This window comes from Cupressus sempervirens, chromosome 3, assembly GCF_028749045.1.
Source record: "Cupressus sempervirens isolate cs-2001-9-10 chromosome 3, ASM2874904v1, whole genome shotgun sequence".
NCBI lineage: Eukaryota > Viridiplantae > Streptophyta > Pinopsida > Cupressales > Cupressaceae > Cupressus > Cupressus sempervirens.
In genome coordinates, this window is record NC_143120.1 from 333983947 (window position 1) to 333993558 (window position 9612).

Consider the following 9612-nt stretch of genomic DNA (forward strand, 5'->3'; position numbering starts at 1 on the left):
GAGATAGAATGAGATCCTAAAGGGATATCCAAGAAAATTTGTTGGCCTCTTAAATCTGAAAAATCCTAAGGAAACCTTGAATGCAGCATTGGAGAGAAGGGATAAGGGTATAGTATAGTTAGACCCATTTTTGAAAGCTTGTCAGCAATGGATAGAGAGTTTTGAGGAAAAGGGTGTATAGATTATACAAGGAAATTTGAAGTTGTTACACATTAGGTAGGATAATGCAGATAGGCTAGTGGCCATTTTGAATCAATATTTTGGTTTGATGGATGAAGTGCATACCTAGGGTAAAGGCTTGCAAGCACTTCGGTTGATTAAAGGACAAAGGTATTGGATGTTGATGGAGGTATATACAACTGAGGAATTAGATAAAATTGATGACTGGATAGAGAAAATTATGAATGGAAATAAAGAAATGGAAACATTATATGCGGAGACTCACAAGCTCAAGGATTAAACCCAAGAGCAAATTTTGGAGGCTGAGAAGCATTATAGTGATGCATGTTTAGACATTTTTGAGGATGGTACAAGGGATAAATTAATAAAGATAGAGGTAGTAGTTGAGAAATTCTAGAAAAATTTTGAGGAAGTTGCTAATGATGATGATATCAGGAAAGCATTTAGAATGGAAGAAGCCTTATTAAAGCTGGATGTAAAACTCAGAGATTTTGTAGAGACTCGCATCAAGGTGGGAAACTATAGGCAGAAAGTGAAAGACAAATATGAAGCCTTAGATTTGCCAAATGTGGTTCAAGTCACTAAGATCATTGAAATTCAAGGGAAAATACCCAGACATAGCTTTGGTATAAAGGGGAACAAAACACAAAAGCCAGAATTTCAATTTTGACACTTCATGAAATTTTTGTATTTTTTGAACTTACTTCCGAGGAGTGCCAGGTGCACAGGTGCTCTTTTTCAGTGATGTTCTAGAAGTTTTTGAAGAATTTAGAGGGGCACCAAAAATTAACTGCCAGTTCTAAATTTAAAGCTTTTCATGCATCAAAAACGCATTCTGACAGTAGTTTAACTCCTACAGACACTTAGTGAACATGGAGCTTCTATTTTTGGCACTTCTAAACACTCCTACATCATCTGAAGGCTTTCTTCTTCTTTTTTTCTCATGATTTCTTTGTTTTAAGACATGTAAAGGCTCATGCATCCATTTAATGATATAAATATGGATGGAGTCCTACTTAGCACTAGTTTGATAGTTAGTTTGTATAGAAATAGATTTGTTTTATTAGTTTAGAAGCATATGTTTTCATAAAGAGATCTCTCACTCTCAACACAAATTGAGGAGATAATTTCTTATAAATTCAGGAATGTAACATGTATTCCAGGCCACTGTTATTTTTACAATAATATATGCTTTTGGTGCTCACATTTGGAGTGTAACGATTCTTGCCTAAGTGTGTTATATTTTGTGGATGTATGTTCATGGAATGTAATTGAGCCAAAAGTTTTATTGTGTTATTTCTGGTTGTGCGATCTTTTAATTCTAGTGTTTGCTAGGGTTTTACAAATTTCGTTGACATACTTAGTTTGAGAAGAGATCATCATATGGTTCTTGCATAGCTTTTTGTCTTGCATGAGCACACTTTACATGGCCTTGCGATTTGATGAAAAGTGAAACATCTTACAATTACTGAATTCCCATTATGATTGCATCAGTGGAATTAAGGAAGCATTGCTCCTATTCCGTTGGTTACCTACCAATCTTTTTGAAGGCTTAACTTGCAAACGTGTTGTTTCCGTAGTTTATGTCCATTAGGATTTACTTTTCATGTTATTTTCTTAAATTTATTGTTTCCCTATCTTCATTATTTTCTTTACAAATACTTGGTTAAATTAGGAATTCATATAGTTTCATTGTTAGATTGCATTCATTAAAAAACATAAAAATACAAAAATATATATTATTTTGTGTGTTTCATTCTTTTTGAGATAGGAAGCAAATTCTACATCTTATCCAAATTTTTCAAACCAGAAAAGGTCTCCTCATGAACATTCACATTTATCTTCAACTGAGGATTCTAGTAGGTCACAAGATCACCCAAAACCTTGGAGTTGATCCTCAAATTAGCTTTCAAAAGAGGAGTTCAAAAGGGTTCTTGTTGTTAAGTATCATGCAAAACAACAACTCAACACTACAACACAACGATAAATTGTGAGCTTCTTATCTAAGAGGTCTTGGGTTTGAGTCTAGTCAAGCTTAAATAATAATAATAATTAATCATGGTTTCGGTCTATTATTAATCAAAAAAGAAAAATACTATGCATGATTGAAAAATCAAAATCCTTAGCATTTTTCTTGTACTAAATTGCTATAGCCAATTTCCCCCTTATGATATGCACTTCTATGAATTTCCAAAAGTGAAGACCCTTCCCCAATGTTTAACAAGCCAACTGCTATAGCTTAGCCATAGCCATTAGACTTATATAATTCATGACTTAAGTTACTCCATCTACCTACATATTAGCTTTCCAATCTACCTCACTATGAACAAAAACACTCTAGGGTTCTAGAAAAAACTTTGAGTGAATTTAATAAACATCAAGATTTTAGATGTGGGTGATTTTCAATAAGAAGAGCATAAGATATTAGCTAAAGTCATAGTTCCCAAAGCTCCTACTCTATTATGAACCTATTGGATGTGTCAAATAAGGACTACCTTGGAGAAGGTGCTCTGAAATGATAGTGTGAACCTCTAGTGTGAGGGACTTTACTTTAAAGTTCACCTAGCTTGATACAAAAAAATTATCACAAAAAGGTTTAATGATAGAAATTAAGGAAAGATAAGGGATGCAAATATACTTACAAATTTACTCCATGAAAAAATTTCAAGCAACTTATCCACATCCTCTAAGGTCGTAGTCTCATCCAAAGAAATAATGATGTACAACATTCAAGATGCAACATTAGCATTTAAGACTATGGTTTTCCCCTTTTCGGTTTCCGCATATACCTAGTGTTCTCATATGTTGATGTTTGATAAGCTGCACACAACCAGATTTCAAAAAAAAGTTTAGTATCTCTCACTCCATACCTGCCCTTTGTTTCTCACAAAAAAGTGAAGCAATTTGAAAGAAAAACTACCACAACTTGCATGCATGACTCTTCGTGCAATTTTTCAAAGAAAATATTAGTTATTTGATGAGAAAAATAGCAAGTTTTTACCTAAGAAAAGAGGGATAATTTTACTTGAAAAAGAAAACACATGATTCTTGTAGTTCAAAAAAATCAGACATGATTTCAAACTTGAAAAAATCCATGTGTTTCTATATAAAAAAAAGACATCTCCCTCATCCTGGTGTATTTGATAGGAGTAAAAATGCACCATGATGCCCATAGACACTTGGATATCAAAACATAAGATAATGTGAATAGATATTGACTAAAAGAGAGAAAGAATCAAATCTTGAAGGTTCCTTGAGGGAATAATTCTAGCAATAACTCACTATAATGGTTATTCTTCTCAAACAAGAGACAAGTGAAGGCAATAGAATCTTCAACCCATGGATGTTTTACACCATGAGCATAATAGGAAAAGGGAAATTTACATAGATTAGGTTAGTCTTATCAATGAGTGTATTCACAAGAAGTCTATTATGCACATTCACAAATTTCACATGTCACCTTATTCGGTTTGTGCATTCAACAACTTGCAATAAACTATGATATCTCAACATCCTAAAATTAGTTTGACAAGTAGATACAACTTGTCTCTTGTACATATTCTGCATTTTTATAGTGAAGTAATAAACATGTGGTGATTGATGGATCTTGGAAATCAACATTATATCCATCATCATGTAGGAAACATGACTATGATTATATTTATAAGTGACCGAGCATATGCACCAAGTTGTGGTGCCAAAAAGGTGACAAGGAATTTTTTTTTTCCTATTTTAAAAAGCGCGTACGCGCTATACGTGTACGCGCTTTTTAAAAATAAAAAGTATATATGATGGGCTGCAAACCCGCAGCCCATCATTTTCATCAACATTTTCTTCTACTCCTACAGCGAGCAGTGCGTACACGAGTTGAAGACTCAACATTTGCACCACCATTTGCCAAAATGCCTCCTCATCAACGAAATCCAAGACCACAAGCGCACCCACGACGACGCCGTAAGTGATATAAACCTAACTTTGCATTGTTTGATATATTTTTCATATTGTTTTGTAAGTTTTTTATATTCTTTTGTAGGGTTTTTACAAATTTCATTTAGATTTGTTTATTTATTTGAATTTCAATTGATTTTTTATCAGGAAATGTTCATAATCAACTAGAAAATCCACAAGAACATCAAAACCCTCAAGAACCCCAAAACCAAAACCCTCCTCAAGAAGAAGAACAAATTCCACAACCCGAACCAATTGCAAGACCTACACCAAGCACACAAGAAAATATAAGAAATGAAATAGAGAGAGGCAAAACTGAATTAGAAGGAATCATTGCTTGGTTGAAAGAATCTGGACAAACCAATCCGATGAGGGCTCAATTGGCATCATCCCTCGAATCCATTAACACTCAGATAGCCTTAGTTAGTGGTCAGTTAGATATTTGGCGGGCTAAGAGGGATGAACAGAAAAGATTTTATGCAAATAAATTGTCATATGAAGATTTTAGAAAAAAGGAAATACCAAAAGGTAGTATATGTGCATTATTTAGAAAACCCGGTGAGCAAAATACTATTAGAGAGGGTACTAAACGATTCCCCATCCATTGGTGCATACATGATGCTATTTGAAATAACTTTTGGGATAGATGGTGGATGGTTTTTGATGCCTCTCCTTGAAACAATCACGAGGTCCCCATGTATTTTTTGAAGAAATTATATTGTGAGTTTGTCCTTGGGGAGATCCCCAATTATTTTGATATGTTAGACTCCCATTCTCTCTCTCTGCCACCTCCTACTCTCTCTCACACTCTCTCCCATCCCCTACTCTCTCTTACACACACTCCCATTCGCCCCTCTCTCCCATCCGCTACTCTCTCTCTCTTGGGCTGCTCCCTCTCTCTCTCTCCCCTCTCCCACCACCTATTATCTCTCTCTCTCTCTCCCTCTCTACTCTCTCTCTCCCATCCCCTACTCTTACTCTCTCTCTCTCCAATCCCCAACTCTCTCTCACACTCTCTCCCATCCCCAACTCTCTCTCACACTCTCTCTCATCCTTTCACTCTATCTCTCTCATCTCGTACTCTCTCTCTCTCTGCCACCTCCTACTCTCTCACACACTCTTTCCCATCCTTTCACTCTATCTCTCCCATCTCATACTCTCTCTTTGCCACCTCCTACTCTCTCTCACACTCTCACACTCTCTCCCATCCCCTACTCTCTCTCTTTCATAGACACACACACACACACACACACACACACACTCCCATCCCCCCTCTCTCTTCTCTCCCATCTCCTACTCTCTAGATTTGTCACATGCACTCCTATCCCCCTCTCTCTATCTCCCTCTCCCTACTCTCTCACACTCTCTCCCATCCCCTACTCTCACTCTCTCTCTCCCCCATCCCATTCTCTCTCTCTGCCACCTCCTACTCTCTCTCACACTCTCTCCCATACCCTACTCTCTCTTACACACACTCCCATCCGCCCCTTTCTCCCATCCGCTACTCTCTCTCTCTCTCTCTCTTAAGCTACTCTCTCTCTCCCCTCTCCCATCCCCTAAACTCTCTCTTTTTCAGATACACACTCCCATCCCCCTCTCTCTCTCTCCCCTCCCATCCCTTACTCTCTAGATTTCTCACACGCACTCCCATCCCTCTCTCTCCTCCTCTCCCACTCCCTCTCCCACCACCTACTATCTCTCTCTCTCTCAAGTTCTCTCTCTCCCGTCCCCTACTCTTACTCTCTCTCTCTCTCTCCAATCCCCAACTCCCTCTCACACTCTCTCCCATCCCCTACTCTCTCTAACACACTCTCTCATCCTTTCACTTTGTCTCTCTCATCTCGTACTCTCTCTCTATGCCACCTCCTACTTTCTCTCACACTCTTTCCCATCCTTTCACTCCGTCTCTCCCATCTCGTACTCTCTCTTTGCCACCCCCTACTCTCTCTCACACTCTCACACTCTCTCCTATCCCCTACTCTCTCTCTTTCACAGACACACACACACACACACACACACACACACACTCCCATCCCCCCTCTCTCTTCTCTCCCATCCCCTACTCTCTAGATTTGTCACACGCACTCCCATCCCTCTCTCTCCTCCTCTCCCACTCCCTCTCCCAGGTCACCTACTATCTCTCTCTCCCTCTCTACTCTCTCTCTCACATCCCCTACTCTTACTCTCTCTCTCTCCCATTCCCAACTCTCTCTCACACTCTCTCCCATCCCCTACTCTCTCTCACACTCTCTCCCATCCTTTCACTCTCTCTCTCCCATCTCGTACTCTCTCTCTCTCTGTCGCCCCCTACTCTCTCTCTCTCTCTCCCATCCTTTCACTCTATCTCTCCCATCCTTTCACTCTGTCTCTCCCATCTCGTACTCTCTCTTTTCCACCCCTTACTCTCTCTCTCACACTCTCACACTCTCTCCCATCCCCTACTCTCTCTCTTTCACAGACACACACACTCTTATCCCCCCACTCTCTTCTCTCCCATCCCCTACTGTCTACATCTATCACGCACACTCCCATCCCCCCTATCTCTCTCCCTCTCCCTCTCCTACTGCCTACTAGATCTCTCTCTCTCAAGTTCTCTCTCTCCATCTCTACTCTCTCTCTCTCTCTCCCATCCCATCCCTTACTCTCACTCTCTCTCTCCCATCCCCTACTCTCTCTCACACTCCCATCCCCTAATCTCTCTCTCTCTCTCTCCCATCCTGTACGAGCTCTCTCCGCCACCACCTACTCTCTCTCTCTCTCACTCTCACACTCTCTCCCATCCCCTACTCTGTCTCTCTTACACACATTCCCATTCCCCCTCTCTCTCTCCCTCTCCCACTCCCTCTCCCACTGCCTACTTTCTCTCCCCCATCCCCTACTCTCTCTCTCCCCTCTCCCATCCCCTACTCTCTCTCTTTCATAGACACACACTCCCATCCCCCCCTCTCTCTCTCCTCTCCCATCCCCTACTCTCTAGATTTGTCACACACACTCCCACCCCCCTCTCTCTCCCTCTCCCACTCCCTCTTGCACCACCTACTATCTCTCTCTCTCTCTCTCAAGTACTCTCTTTCCCTCTTTACTTTCTCTCTCCCATCCCCTACTCTCACTCTCTCTCTTCCATCCCCTACTCTCTCTCACACTCTCTCCCATCCCCTACTCTCTCTCTCTCTCTCTCTCTCTCTCTCTCTCTCACCCCCATCCTGTACAAGCTCTCTCTACCACCCCCTACTCTCTCTCAAACTCTCACACTCTCTCCCATACCCTACTCTATCTCTCTTATACACATTCCCATTCCCCCCCCCTCTCTCTCTCTCTCTCACTCCCTCTCCCATTGCCTACTCTCTCCCATCCCCAACTCTATCTCTCTTACACACTTCCATTCCCCCTCTCTCTCTCCCTCCCACTCCCTCTCCCATCACCTACTATATCTCTCTCTCTCTCACTCTCTCCCTCTCTCTCCCATCCCCTACTCTCACTCTCTCTCACACTCTCAAACTCTCTCCCATCCCCTACTTTCTCTCTTACACACACTTCCATCCCCCCTCTCTCTCCCTCTCCCACTCCCTTTTCCATTACCTAATCTCTTTCTCTTCCATCCACCCTCTCTCTCCCTCTCCCACTCCCTCTGCCATTTCCTACTCTCTTTCTATCCCATCCCCTACTCTCTCTATCTCTCTCTCCCCTCTCTCATTACCTACTCTCTCTCTTTCACACACACCCATCCCCCCTCTCTCCTCTCCCATCCTCTACTTTTTCTCTCACTCGCTCTCCCTCTCCCACTACCTACTCTCACTCTCTCTCACTCTCTCACTCTCTCTCTCACTCTCACTCTCTCCCTCTCTACTCTCTCTCTACTACCCTCTACCCTCTCTCACATTTTCACACTCTCTCTCTTTCTCTCTTACACACATTTTCATCCCCCCTCCCTCTCTCCCTCTCCCACTCCCTCTCCCATCGCCTACTCTCTCTTCCATCCCCTACTCTCTCTTCCATCCCCTACTCTCTCTCAAGCTACTCTATCTTCTCCCTCTCCCATTCCCTCCTCTCTCTCTTTCACACACATGCACTCCCATCCTCCTCTCTCTCGCTCTTCCTCTCCCACTTCGTCTCCCACCACCTACTCTCTCTCTCCCCCATCCCCTACTCTCAATCTCTCTCTCCCAACTTGTACTCTCTCTCACACTTCCTCTCTCTCCCATCCCCTACTTTCAATCTCTCTCCCCCATCCCATACTCTCTCTTTGCCACCTCTACTCTCTCTCTCACACTCCCTCTCTCTTGCATCTTGTACTCTCTTTGCCACCCCTACTCTCTCACATTTCCTCTATCTCCCATCCTATACTCTCTCTGCCACCCCTACTCTTTCTCACTTCCTCTCTCTCCCTCTCCCACTCCCTCTCCCATCGCCTACTCTCTCTTCCATCCGCTACTCTCTCTTCCATCCCCTACTCTCTCTCAAGCTACTCTATCTTCTCCCTCTCCCATTCCCTCCTCTCTCTCTTTCACACACATGCACTCCCATCCTCCTCTCTCTCGCTCTTCCTCTCACACTCCGTCTCCCACCACCTACTCTCTCTCTCCCCCATCCCCTACTCTCAATCTCTCTCTCCCAACTTTTACTCTCTCTCACACTTCCTCTCTCTCCCATCCCCTACTTTCAATCTCTCTCCCCCATCCCATACTCTCTCTTTGCCACCTCTACTCTCTCTCTCACACTTCCTCTCTCTTTCATCTTGTACTCTCTTTGCCACCCCTACTCTCTCACATTTCCTCTATCTCCCATCCTATACTCTCTCTGCCACCCCTACTCTTTCTCACTTCCTCTCTCCCCTCTCCCATCCCCTACTTTCTCTCTATCTCTCTCACACACACAAATAGCCATTCCCTTGCCTCACCCCCCCTAGCTCTCTTTTGGTTTTGGTTTGCAATTTAGGTCTCTATAGCGCGTGCATGCTATAGCGCATGTGCACTAAATTCACTAGCATTTTAATAGCGCGTGTGCGCTATAGGGTGCATGCGCTATAGGGCACACGCGCTATTCAAAGCTTTGCATTAAAACCAAGCCTAAGGCTTGGTTTTGCCTTGGAGATCCAACCCAAAGATTTGGAGTTTATAAATAGGTCTGAGACGTGTTTTCCAACAAACATACAAAAAATGATTGATTTTTCTTGTGTGCTCCCCTTCAAGATTCCTCGTGGTTGGGTATCGATAAGATCAGGTTACATAACATTATAGGTCTCTGTGTTAGCTAACTAACCATATAATTTATTTTTAATTTGAACTATTTTAAGTCTTTCATCTATAATTTCTTTTGAATGTATGTTCATTTTTTGTCAAAAACCACCATGTACTAATTGGGTTGTAGATTTTAGCTCATTCATCGAATTTTGTAACAACTTAGTTTTTTAGAAACTAGACTCCATTCTACACACTTTGAAAAAAAGAAGTTTTGATTTTAGATTATTTTTCAATCATTTCTAGG